The sequence below is a fragment of the Marmota flaviventris genome, chromosome 1 (genome assembly GCF_047511675.1).
Source record: "Marmota flaviventris isolate mMarFla1 chromosome 1, mMarFla1.hap1, whole genome shotgun sequence".
Taxonomy (NCBI): domain Eukaryota; kingdom Metazoa; phylum Chordata; class Mammalia; order Rodentia; family Sciuridae; genus Marmota; species Marmota flaviventris.
In genome coordinates, this window is record NC_092498.1 from 134970625 (window position 1) to 134983934 (window position 13310).

The 13310-nt window shown below is 65.9% G+C and overlaps 1 protein-coding gene across 16 annotated transcripts in view; it reads left to right on the plus strand.

Moving 5' to 3' along the window:
• Nucleotides 1-13310, plus strand: part of Ncor2 (nuclear receptor corepressor 2) — a 143036-nt gene that overhangs the window by 25272 nt on the left and 104454 nt on the right. The window contains exon 1 of one of the 16 annotated variants that reach the window (XM_071616035.1): nt 6511-6579. The exons of the other annotated variants lie outside the window; for them this stretch is intronic. The gene's annotated coding sequence lies outside the window, so the exon portion shown is untranslated. Of the gene's footprint in view, nt 1-6510; nt 6580-13310 lie in introns of those variants that run through there. 16 annotated transcript variants of the gene reach the window in all.

The following is a 13310-nucleotide window of genomic DNA, read 5'->3' on the forward strand; positions in this document are numbered from 1 at the left end:
GGAGGGATGTCACAGTGCTGTTCTTGCGCTGGACGCCATTGGTCATGGACTCCTGCGTGCCAGTGAGGAAGATGCTAATTCAAGGTGGCTCCAGGCTCAGGCCTGACTGTGGAGAGCGCTTCACTCCCGTGGGACCTCTGGACACAGCCAGGACCACCCGGGGTCGTAGGGTATGCTGTTGTCTCACTTGGTGACAGAGCGAGCCGTTCACTGAGATCCAGGCAGTCCCTGCTCCGTCCCGCTCGGTGGCCTCTGCCCGCTGCTCCTGGTGTGCCTGTGGCCCTGCCCTAGGCGCCCGGCAGCGGCTCACAGCTGGGCATGGCAAGGGGCTCCTCTCCTGGTGGGGACTGGGCTGGGGGTCTTCTCATGTGACTCCTGGCTGGAGCGGCTCGTGGTGTGGCCGTGCCCCTGGGCCCCGGCTGCCTGGTGCGTGTGGACGCCTACCCCCAGGGTGCACTCGTTCTGGGTGGCCCTGGGTTTCCGGAACTTCGGCGAACGGGGGCTTGGGGTGGGGGCGTGCGTGCCCGGTGCTGACTGCAGGCTCCTGGGGCGGGGTCTCCCTGTCCTGTGGGCCCCAGGGAGGCGGGAGCTGAGGACTACCACGGGAAGGGTGCTGGGGGCCACTGCTCCTGGGGTCGGGAGCCCAGGGAGGCCCTGGAAGAGGTGGGATAGGCGGGTAGACAGCACCGAGCCTGCCTTGGGGGACCGCACACAGGTGCCATGTCTACCACGGAAGCCACACAGCTGACCCGCCCCCTGCCCAGTGCCGTGGGGAGAGTGTGGTGGGGAGACCGTGGTCGGTCGGTGCCGTCTCCCGGGCGGTGGCTCCTGAGCCTTTCTTTGGGTCTGCTGTGACCTCGGCGTATGTTGGGGCTCCTCCTGGAACCCACAGGCAGCTGCTACTCTCACCAGCTGTTCATTTTTTAAAAAAATTTTTAAATTGCTTTTATTTTTTAAATACATGGCAGCGGAATGCATCACGGTTCCCACTACACACCCAGAGCACAGCATCCCTGACCTCTGGTTGTGTAAAGTGTGTTCACACCAATTCCTATCTTCATGCATGCACTTTGGACACTGATGTCCATCACATTCCTCCATCATGGCTGCCCCCTGCCCCCTCCCACCAGCCTGTTTTATAGGCAGGAAAGCTGAGGGCACAGAGAGGTTCAGAGACTCACCCAAGGTCACACAGCTGGCACTTTACCCAGGCAGCAGAGTCACTGGCACCTGTTATTTGTGGAGTTGTGGGGTGCCACCTTCAGTGCCCGCGTGGGTGCTCTGCTCTAGCCACAGCCAGCTGGGATCTCCTGGCAGGGCCTCCAGCAGCAGGCAGCCCGCATGCACCACGTAAGGGCTCAGGCATGCAGCAGCTGCTCCGGCGGCTGAGCGGGGTCGTCAGGGCAGGGAGTCCTGCTTCCTGTCTCCAGCAGCCAGCCTGCTGGCCTCATGGCCTCCGGGGACACAAAATGCAGGGCCCTGACACTGGGGAGAGAGGATGCTGTAGCATAGGATGGGAGGAGGGTGAGTGCTTTGCAGGGCTCCTTTTGGTACAGGGCTCAAGGGTCAGCTTGATGAGGTGGCATTTGAGCTGGAGTCTGGACAATGAGCAGGAGGTGGCCACAGGAAGGGAAGAGGGAGGAGCCTTCCAGGGAAGGGGTCAGCAGGTGCCAAGGCCCTGAGGTCACCACCTTTCAGGGATGCTGCCCAGTCCAGGAGCAGGGCTAGGGGACCAGGAGGGGCTGCCTGGGTCAGAGGCTGTTCTGTAGCCCTGGGGGTCGGCCTCGCCTACACTCAGGGAAGAAATCCAGTTTAATGGTTCTCTCCCCGTTTTGTTCTAGGTTTGGGGATTTGGTTATCAGGCATGCACTGAAAACTTGGCCCTTGCCTCCAGAGCCAGTCCAGTAACAAGGGCTCCGTTCAGATGGGACAAGTGCAGGCATGGCTGGATCCAGGAGAACAAACAGGCCTCAGGGAGCTGCCTTCTGTGTGGCTTTTCCAGGCAGATTCCTGCCCCAGCCCAGCCCAGCCTCCAGGGGAGGGCGGGCATCTGAGCCCAGGGTGACAGACACTCCCTTCTCTTCTCCTATAGAGAAGAGGGAGGCCTCCAGCACAGCAGGGCAGGTGGCCCAGGGCAGGTGAGAGGGTGTCACACACTCAGGGAGTGCGGAGGGTGACAGGGAGGGGTGACCGCCAGCCACCATTATGTTCCCAGAAAAGCTGGAAATCTGGGGTTTGTAAGCAAGGCCCTGATTTCTTAAAGAAAAAACTATGGGACGGAAAGCTGCCGTGGCCCAGCCGCCTGTCACGTGGCTCCGCGGCTCACTGCCACTCTTATCTCCAGAGCGCCACGTCCCCCGTGACCTGGCATAGTGCCCCGTGGAGCGTCCTGGAAGTCAGCCGGCACCTCTGGAAAGCCGTCCCGAGGGCGAGAGCCGGGGCTGCGGCAGCTCCTCCAGGAGCTGGGGACGAGCCCTGGACGGGTGGTCTAGTGGTCAGCACTCCCTGGAGGCAGCTGGGGTCAGCCTGGACGAGGATGGCCGCTAAATCCAAGGACAGATGTCTTTCCAGGGAAGGTGCAGAGCAGGCGGCCCCGTGGGCAGAGGTGTAGGCCGGGCCCCTGCGGGGGAGACGGAGAGCCTTGGCCGTCCAGTAGCTGGTGCCTGGCGCCATGGGAGGACGTGACTCTGGCCAGTGCAACGTGCCCTCGCTGGTCGGGCCCCGTGGAGCATTCTCAGCACCTCTTCCCGCCCTTGCCACTACCAGGACAAGGCCTCCCGGTCCCTGAGCAGGTGGCCCTGCCCTGCCTCCCTGCTCCCGCCGATGCTCTATGCCCGCACTGCTGCCCCGATGCCACTGCAGTTGGGGCCAGTCTGGAGACGGTGTTGGCTCCGCAGCTGCCCGCCACAGCTTCCGGGAGGGGGGTGCCCCCACACCATCCTGCCTGGGCATGGCCTCCTCTGACTGAGAAGCATGTCTGTGGGGACAGAAGCATGTCTGCGGCCTGCTTCCCCCTCCCCATCAGGGAAGCCTGTCCCCAGGGCCTGGGCTCCCGGGGGCCTCCTGGGGAAGGGGACTTGGGTTTCTGTGGTCTGTCTTTAGCTGGCTCAGGGAGGAGAGGGCCAGCTGCTGGCCTCGGGCTGTGGGCAGCTCCAGAGCTGCTCAGGGCCTGCCCTGGCTCCAGCCTGCAGTGGATGGGACGGTGGCCAGTGTGGCCAGGTTGGCCAGGGCGGACAGGGCAGCGATGCCTCACTGAGTGTGGGTGGTGGTGTGGTCGGCACGTGGTCCTCACTGGAACCTGGGAATATGACCTCTTGGATCAATGGCCTTGGCAGAGGTGATGAAGGCCGGGTCCTTGAGACCAGTCTGGACTAGGGAGGCCCAAGTCCGACAACCAGTGTCCTTCTGAGGAGGCAGGCGGAGGCCTCGTGAAGGCAGAGCTGGCTGGAATGGAGTGGCCATATGCCAGGGACACTGGGAGCCACGGGATGAAGGGAGGTGGGTCCTGTGTGTCCCAGGAGGCAAGGAGGCCTGCTGACATCTGATGTCAGCTCTGGCCCTCAGAGTTGTGGGAGGGCCGCTGGCCGTTGTTCTCAGCTGCCCAGGCTGTGATACCCTGTCCCTGCAGCCCCTGGAAACCAGGGTAGCGTGGATTTTGTTTTAATCACACTTAACTTTTAAAACTCTGTTGTCTGGGCAGTCCCAGTGCCACGAGCACACAGTAGGGCCTCCAGCACACAGTAGGGCCGCACACCTTGGCCAAGCACCCAGCAGCCCCAGGCCTGGCTGGAAGCGGCTCCCAGGCGGGCAGCGCTGGTCTGGAATGGTCCACTCTGCAGCGACTCTTTCTCTATCACATGGAGTTGACCATCCTGAATAGGCCACCGGCCACCCTGTGGCTTCACCCTGCTTCCTCCTTCCAGAATGTTCCGGGCATCCAGAAGGATAGCTATACCCAGGGGTCACACCCGCCGTACCCAGCCCTGGCGACCTGGCCTGCTCTCCACCTCTGGGTTCACCCCATGGGGGAGGGCTGGGCACCGCCTCTCGCCATCCTAGCTGATGTCCGTCCATCCGTCCTTGTGGCTGAATCGTGTCCCTCTGAGGCCTGAGGCCGTGTGGCCCGAGCTGCTCCACGGAGGCCTCTCAGATGAGGAGGCCGAGGCCCTCGAGGCCTGAGCTCAGTGCCTCCCTCCTCCTCGCTGCCCCTGCGCCCCCCCCCCCCCCCCCCCCCGCTTCCCTCACCCTGTCCCTTCCCACCTGACCCCTGCCCCTCCTGCCAGGAAGCTGTAGCCTGGGGGGGGTGCAGAGCAGGGTCTCTTCCCGGGTGCTGGGTGTGCCACGGTGGCCTGGCCATGTCTGGGTCTGGTCCTCTCGAGTGCTGTCCACCTGAAGGGGTGCATTCCCTTGACCCTGGGAGAGGCAGAGGCAGGCACACGCATGGAACCAACCCCGGGAGGCTGGGGGACCCTGCCTGGGCCACCTGGCCCGTCCTCTCTGGAGCCGTTGCCTGGTGCTCGCATGGCTCTGGTCCCTGGTGGGTGGCATCGCTGACCTTGGCCACCCCAAAGTGCTCCATGCAGGCGGGTCCCTGGAGGGCTGCGTTGGCACACCTTGGGCATGTCTGGTCACTGCAGGGGCTTGGGGACGTGGTGTCTGTGAGTGCTGACCACGGGCCAGTGTGCCCTGGACACTAGCTCAGGTTTGATAATGGGCTGTTCAGAAGCAGCTGCCTGTGGCTCTCGTCAGGAAGCCACTCAACAAGCGTTTGCATCTCACAGGGCAGACGCAGGACGAGGCTGTGAGTGACAAGGGATACACCGCTGGTGGGCACTGTGAGGTGAACGTTGTCCTCCAGGTCCCAGGGCATCTTTGGGGAAGGCCTGTAGTGGGTCTCTGTCCAGAACAAGCTGACCAACAGGACCGCGCAGCCCGTGCTCTCCAGCCTGGCGGTGTGAGCCCGGCCGCTGGACCCTCCTCTGCTCTGGGTCTCTGTCCCCGGTAGCTGGGTGAGTCCCCGGCTGCAGACACTGGCCTGGAGCTCCCGGCTGAGAACGGCCTCGCTGCCCACCTAGAAGAGAAGCCCTCAGAGGGACGGGCCCGCGTCTGCCCTGGGCACGGGTCTCGGGAGCCTAGAGGTCTCCCTGGGGTGGTCTCTGACGGCCAAGGGGACCTGATGACGAAGTCTGGGCTTCGTCACCTGCAGGTCTATGAAAGCCTGGGGGCTTCTTGCCGGCTCTGCCGCGGGCACAGAGGGCACAGACGGGCCTGCCCAGAGGCGGTCCCAGGCCTGGGTGGGTCGCTTGTCCTTTGGGTGCTTCCTGTCCTGGATATCTGGTCCTTGTGGTGGGTGGGCATGGCCCGCCAGCCCGTGACACGCTTAATGTGGCCCAGGGGACCTGTGCGAGCTGCTGGGTGCCGCTTGTGCCACCCTCCTGTCCCGAGTCCAGTCCCCTCGGTCTCGTCCCTGATTCTCCCTGCCCGCCTGTGTCAGTGCACCACCCTTGGTCGTGCCTCCCTGCACCCCAGGCCGGTGCCCACGCGGTGCCCAGAGATGTGCCACTGCTCATGGGAGTGAACCCGAGACTGTGGCGTGAGCTTGGGCAGCTTTCCCTGACCCCCGCTGCCACCTCTCAGCCCCTGTGGACGGCAGGCCCGCCCGCCCTCCACCAGGGGCAGACTGACACCCAGAGGCGCTCAGACTTGTCTGTGAGTCACACGGGCCGCGGCCAGGGCTCCGGCTCCTGGCTGACCGGCCGTCGTTTCTGGCCTGGAGGCTGTGCGTGTTTTTCCCTGTGCCGGTCACCAAGATGACCTGAGTCGGCGTTCTGTGCCGCGTCTTCTTTTCCTGAGTTTCAAGGGATAGGAATACTTCCCTCTGGCCGCCTGACCCTGCAGGACAGGAGGGTGGGCAGGGCCTGTCCACCTGGGCCCTGCTGGGAGCCTGCACGGCCAGCTGGGAGGAACGGGTTAAAGGAGGGGACGGGCTGGCTCCGAGCTAGAGTGGAGAGGCTTCCAGCCGAGCTATAAAAAGGCCTCGCGGTGTTTGAGCGAGTCGCTGGCGGCCCGCCAGGTTTCCATGGCGATGAGGAATTATCCCGGGTGCCAGGGCTGGAGGACGCTCCTACCCTGGCTTCCGACCCAGCGGAGATCACTTATGTAATTCTGTGCTGCAGGCCCGGCGGCCGGAGGCGAGGCCAGCGCGAGGCCCGTCGTCTGGGTCCCGGCCTTGGTGTCAGGGTCCCCGTGGCTTGTCCCTGAGGGTCTCTGCTGCTCCGGGTTGGGGGGCAGCGTGCAGGAGCCTGGGGGTCCGCCTGGCCCCTGGCCCCTGCAGGGCCGCTGGCTGGGGTGGGAGCCCAAGTCTCGCGGGAAGGGAGCGGCTGCCTGGGCCTGGCGGCAGCCCTGCAGGAAGGATGGGCCTGCGGCTGGCCGCTGGGAGTCTGCTGGAGGCCCGTGGCCGCCCCTGTGCGTGCACCACGCCGCCCCCCGGCTGGCACGGCCGCCCCCCGCCCGCTGCCCTGTGAGCGGGGCTCCTGCCAGCGGAGCTCCCAGCCGCCAGCAAGACCGGTCATGTGGTCGGTAAGAGGAGTGGCTGGGCCCCAGGTCCAGGGAGGGCGGCCACAGGCTGGGGGGCCATAGCTCATGGGCCGTGGGCTGGAGGTGCCACCCAGGGTCTCTGGAGTCACCTGGATGGAGCCTTAGCCCTGTCGCCAGGCTCAGGGGCCACCTGGGCGGCAGTCAGCCAGTTGGGAAGATGTGGTCAGGCCCCACGCTTGTGGGACGGTGGACCAGGCTGTCTTATTGGACAGAGTTGCTCAAGTCCTAGGGAGCGCGTGGCAAGGTCCCTAGGGAGTGGACGCACGGTGGCCTTGCGCCCCCACTGGACCTCGGTGCACCGGCATTGTCCAGAGAGTGGTGTGCCTGGCCGGGGTGCGCTGGGGGCCTGGGGGCCTGGAACAGGCTTGTGCCTGGCGCGGCCTGGTGTGGCCATGCTGCCTGGCTTCGGCGCCCAGCTCCCCACTGAGGTGGCGCTTGGCTTGGTGCCTGTGTCTGGTTTGAAATCAGTGCCACCGGCCCGGGCTTGCCCAGGACCTTGGCAGCGGGGTAAATACTAGAGAGTGGGGCGGGCCCCGCACAGGGCGCCCTCAGGGAGGGAGGCCGAGGGAGGCCTGGGCCTGGAGCTGTGGGGAGCAGCAGCACGTCCCCTGGGGACCCTGAGCCTGGCAGGTGGTGGTCTGCACCCCAGGGGCGCAGGCTGCTTCCACAGGCCCCGTGGAGCCCTGTGGTGGCCCGTCCCGTGCTGTGTGGCCTCAGGCCATCCCCTGGCTGCTGCAGACCTCGGTTTCCTTGTCTGTGCTGTGGGACGGTAAAGGGGTCCACACAGGCATTGGCACAAGGGCAGAAGACAGTGGGGTCTGCGTCCTGTTGGACACGCCCCTGCCCTGTGGCCCTGGACATGCCTCTTCACGGGCTGAGTCTCACCTTTCTCATCTGGCAGGTGGATACACGGCTGGTCCCCACCCCACAGGCACTGTGACCAAGGGGCAGTAAGACAGGCCTCTGGCTCATGGGAGGCCCGGAGGCCTGGCCTCTCGGCTGCTGATGTTAGGGAAGGGCAGTGGTCAGCCTCTGGTTCAGGTCCAGCTACCGGCCTCCAGGAGGCTCAGTCTCCCAGGCCCTGGGACCCGGGGCCTGCTTGTGTGTGGACGCACGGTGGCCGGGGCGGTTCCTGTCCCCTGTCCTCTCCTGCCCCCTGCAGTCTGTGGTCCTCAGGCGAGGCAGAGCGTGGCAGACACCCAGCTCTCCTGGGCTGGGCGAGGCCCCGGGCCCCCTGCGAGCCGTTCCGCTCCCCTCCCTGGACAGCTCCCACCAGCTCCAGGCCAGGTCCCCTCCATGGTGGCCTGCGGGCCGGGCCAGGCAGGAGTCCGGCTCGCTGAGGTGGCAGCCGTCCCGTGTCTGTAAAGCACACCGGATGCCCGGCTGGTGGCTGGCTTGGGGCCTCCACTCTGCGGCTAGCAGGAGGCAGCGGGGAGTCCCCTGGGTGGGCGGCAGGGCCGTCCCTGCCAGTGGCCTCTTCTGAGTGTCCTTGGCCCCCCTGGGACTTCAGGAACAGCTCCCGAAGTGGGGGCCCTGCGCATGTCCCTTCCCTCGTCCCAAGGCCTTGCTGTCCCTTGGGAGGGCCATGGAGCTGTGCTGAGGCTGCCCCTGCTGTTACCCCACTATGAAGGACAGGCCACAGGACCCGGGCTGAGGCCCACACAGCTGGTGGCCATCACCAGAGTCTTGCGGTGCCATGGAGTGCTCGAACCCAGTGCTCAGATTGGGCGCTCCCTGGTTGAGGGCCAGCCCTGAGGAGGGTGTGGTGGCGGCGGCGGCAGCGGCTCCCACCTTGTGTCTGCCTTGCCCTTGGCCATGCAGGGACCGTGGGGGGCAGGGTCCTGGGTCCCGGGTCCCGGGGCCTCGCTGTGCTGGCCTGCCTCTGGTCTGCCTGCTCATGGTGGCCAGGCCATCCTGGGTTCATGTCCACCATGGCCCCTGGCCCCAGTGCCCCCTGTGGAGTGGGGAGAACCCTGGGCCTCACCTGTGCCTGCCACGTGCTGTGGGAGGCTGATGCCAGGGTCACAGAAGGGAGGTGCCACGAGACCCCTGGGAAGGCCGAGGCCGACCCACGAGAGGCTAGACCCTGGGCCAGGAGCCAGCTGGGCAGCTGCCCCGGGTGGCTGGCCCTCTCTGACCCCAGTCTCCTCTTCCTCCCTGCTCCATTCTCTGGGCTGGGGCTGGGCCACAGCCCTGAGGGTCTGGCAGCCTCACTCCTGGGCCACCGAGCTCAGCTTCTCAGCTCACTGAAGTGGGGTTCAGGTGACAGCTGGGGCCTGGGCCTCCCAGGAGGTGGGCAGGGCTTGCTTTATGCCCGTGGCTCCAGAGCGGCCCTGAAGGGCCCTGAGGGGCAGGGGGGGACTTGGTTGGGGACGTCCCTGCCTCCTGGCCTGTGGGCTGTCCCTGGGGGACCTGGGCATGGTCCTGCCCGAGAACCCTTGCGCTCTTTCTGGAACATGCTTCTCTGGGACCCTGCCGAACCCCTGCTTGCTTGGCTGACGTCCCTGGCCCCCCCATGTTTGAGTGTGACTGTGCCCCAGGTGGGGGCTTCAGAACCTTGGGCTGGGGTGGCTGAGGGCCGCCTCCTGGTTCCCTGAGGGTGTCTTCCCAGGACCCCTCCCGCTCCCCTGGGGACCTCATCTCCTCCCAGGCCCCGCTTTCTGAGCTGGTCCCGGGATGACCGTTTCTACGTGAGACAGGCGGGCAGTGCAGACCCCCAGGGATCGCCCACTGTAGCTGTAGGTATCTGCCCTGACTCAGTGCCCGGGCTGCCCTTGCCAGCCAGTGGGCCTCCTGGGCACCCGGTGCCTCTAGATGGGTCCTGCCCTGGGGACTCCACGGGGCACGGGCCCCTCTGCCTGGCTGGGCAGCCCTGGGAGGTCTGCAAGGTTCTGTCCTGCCGAGTGCCATGTGGGACCCCTGCCCTCCTTCTGGATAAAGCAGGGGGACAGGCAAGGGGCGTGCATAGTGCTGGCTTGTTGGGGAAGGGACCTTCAGCATACCTGACCCTGGGGCTTGGCATGGAATCACTTTCCCCTGTTGAGGCACAGAGAGGGTAGGTGGCTTGTCCAAAGACACACAACATTAAAAGACAAATGGCATCATGATGTGTGCGGTGTTTCTGTGCCTAGAGGGCATCGTCCCAGTTGTCTCCAGGAGGCCCTTGGTTTTCCTCCCGGGTTCTGTGTGCTGGGCATCTGGCTCTGACCTGGGAGGGCCCTCTGCCAGGTTAGGGAGAGTGCACCCCGCTTGGCCCAGATCTGGGGCTCCCAGATGCCCAGTCTTCTGGAAGCTCAGGGGAGTGATCTGGCAGCTCTGGAGCTGGGAGTGGGGAGGAGCCACCCCTCCCACGGTCATCTGCATGACAATGAGCCCTTTGTGGCCCTGGCCTCCTTTCTGGCTAACTGCAGTTCCTGGCCTGTGATGTTATAATGGGCCCTTTCTGCAGGGGAGACAGAGGTTGGGTGGGCTGCCAGCTTGCTGGATGGGCCAGGGCTCCTCCGGGGTCCTGCTTCATCTCCCCGAGAACTGGGGAGACGTCTGCTCCTGCTGGCCCCTTCGCACCCTGGGGTTCCACGTCCTGGGCCCCCAGGAACCTCGCAGCCGCCTCTAGTCACCGCCTGCAGGGCTTCAGGTGGCCCCTGTGCCAGGCCTGCTGCGAGGGGCCCTGGGGGAGCCCGCGGTGGCCAGGCAGAGGCTACCCCGTGCCGCATTCGTGTGGGGCAGCAGGAGGAGGTCCCAGCTGGTGCAATGGCGTGGGTGGCCCCCAGAGACATGCCTGCGTCCCGGCACCCAGGCCCTGCGTGAGGCCACTCTGGATTCCTAGGGGACCCTCCACCCGGTGGTCAGTGTCCTGTGAGAGACGAGGGCAGTAGGATGGGAACCACTGAGGACGGAGCCGCGTAGGCCCTGGGGTCTTGGGGCCACCAGGGCTGGTGGGTGGCACGGGCCCTGCCAGGTGCCCTGCAGGGGGACGGGCGGCCTCCAGGGCTGCTGGACAACAAGCATGCTGTTGAAGGCTGCCCCGTGGTCATTCGCCGGTGGCCTGGGAAACTGCTCCCTCCCTGACCGTCTCCCGGGGTGCAGGTGACCGGCCCTGGATGGCCTGGGTAGTGCTGGGCCCTGGCCAAGCCTGAGTGTCCAGCACAAGGTCAGGGTCAGTAAGTCCAGCCCTTCCAGGAAGGAAGACACCCTGACCCTGCCTCCCTCACCGCAGGCCTGGTCCCTGCTTGCCTTCCACCTTCCGCAGTCCTGGCCAGGGAGCGAGGGACCCAGCAGGGGAGAGGCTCCCTGGGCCCCCGACACCTTGGCCACAGGCTGGACATGGGCCAGAATCGGGCTGCAGGGTTGCCCCCGCTGGCCAGGAGCCCTGGAGAACGGAGGAACCTAGCCGGAGAGGGCAGGCCACCGGGCAGAGGCCACGCAGCTGCTAGGAGGCTGGGAGGGCGGCAGAGGGCTGGCCTTTCAGCTCCCAGTGGGCGGCCTGGACCCCGGGCCTCGCGGAGACCTGTGCGGGGCCTCGTCGGTGGGTCTGCTCTGATGTCGGGGATACCTGGCTGTCGCGATAAGTGGGGTGGGTGGGTGGCCCCTGAAGTCTGGTGAGGCGTGGCTTGCCTCCTCCTGGACCCCGTTGGGTGGTTCCTGGCAGGCCTGGGGTCCCAGTGGGGGGGACATGGAGGTGTCCAGGCCCAGCTGCCACAGCTCGTGGGCGCCCGCGGCAGGCAGGACGTGGCCTGGACCTGTGAGGGGTTTGGGCAGGGCTGGGGCCTGGCTGCAGCCTAGTGGGGAGTTGGGACCCCCAGCCTGGGCAGGGAGGTCGAGGTGCACCGGCCAGAGCACAGTGGTCGGGGCGGCTGCTGGGTCCCCCCCAGGCTGTGTGGTCACCTGCTGGCTGTTGGCCTCGGGCAAGTCACTCACCTCTGTGTCTACTTGCTGTAGAATGAGTACAGTGACGAGCCTGCGCCACAGGGACCTGGCCTGATGCAGGTGGTGCTGGGAGGGGGTGGCCACGTTCATGACTGTGAGGCCCCTGGCGCTGTGCGTGGAGGAGGGGGCCGCGCCTTCCCGCCTGCCTGGTGCCTGCCCAGGAAAACCTGTCCCTGTCCCTGGCTGGTGGGGGGCCTAGGGGGAGGTCAGCGCAGCCTGGTGGGTGGCTGCCGGGCTCTCCACCTAGGGCGGCCCCTTCCTGTGCCAGGAGTCGGGGTGCTGTGGTGGGTGCACTCGCCGGGCTCTGCTCACCAGTGTGTGGCGTGGGGTGTTCCTCCAGGACCCGGTAACCGGGCTCCAGTTACTGCTGGACAGCCCATGCATGCTGCTGGGGAGTGGCCCAGATCCCGGTCAGGCCGTGCAGGGCGCCACTGCCTGTGTCCATGTTAGAGCCAGACAGCGTGGGGCTGGCGCTGGAGAGGCCACTCCTCCCGGGGGTGAGGGTTCTGAGCGTCCCCTTCCTCCTGGGCTGGGCCTGTCCCAGGCTCCTGCACCCAGGAGAGACCCAGAGGGTGGAGACCTGACCCCAGGGAGATCTGAGCCCCTTAAAATTAGAGTTTTAGGCTTCCATCTCTTGACTGCGAGCAGATTTCCTGATCCTCCTGTTTAGCACAAAAGGCTCATGTAACTAAAAAAAGCTTCAGGCACAGTTGGATCCAGGTGCTGTTGTGTTCAGCGCCTCACAGCCCGAGTGGAAGGAGAGCTCCAGTGGAAGGAGAGCTCGTCTTTCCTGATGTCCAGCAAATCTCCCGGGAGAGGGTTTTGTTGGCTCTGCCTTGGGTTCGCGCCCTTCCCAAACCAGCAGCTGTGTCCCAGCAGCTTGATTGGCGCCTGACAGAGGGAGTGGGGGTGGCCACCCACGGGAGCTGGGGTGTGGGATGTGCAGAGCGGGTGTCAGTGGGCAGGAGTGGTGTCTGTCCCCACGGGTGGCTCTCCTGACATGCTGAGGCCGGAGGCCGGCTACGGTCCTCCTGCCCTCCCTTCAGACCAGCGTGTCCACTGCGGGGAGGGGACCCTGTGGCTTCTGGACAACTGGGCCCAGGTGGTCAGCTGCTGGTATAGCAGGGCCTTGTCGTCTGGCCCGCTCACGTCTGGACCCTCCTGCTCCCACAGGTCGCTTCCTGGGGGCCTGGGCTGTGTCTGGGGTCGGTGACTTTCTGGGCTGGGTCTGTAGCAGGGCCATGTCCCGTCTCCTGCCCTGCGCTGCGTCCCTGAGCCCTGGCCAGGCCTGGGGCTCCCCTTCTTCCTGCCTGGCCCATGAGTCCCGTGCTTGCCACTGTCCTGCTTGAGGCCAGGACCCCGTCCCCCAGGTTCGTGTAGACCGTGCTCCCTGCACACGCTGCTGTCCAAGCCCCGTTGACTCTGACCCAGCCATGGTCTCCGTGGTCACTGGGCACTTGCTTTCGGTCTGGAGCTCCTGAACAGGCTTTGGGCTCCCCGTCACTCCCACCCGACCCTGGTCAGTGCTGGCTGGCTCTGGCTGCCGCAGCCCGAGGGTTTCATGGCCACAGGGTCCCCTCGCAGTCTGTCACAAGGGCTCCTGGGAGGTAGCGGGTGGGGGTCCAGCTCCGGCGTGCAGTGCAGGAGGGGTGGCCGCTCGGGAGGGCCAGTCGGGAGGGTGGTCCGCTCTGGGCAGCAGGAGGCCTTCGGCTCTTCTCACATGTGCGCCGTCCCCAGAGGCCCCAGCTTCCCAGCGTGCCCTGCCCGCGTGTCCACTGACTCTCCTG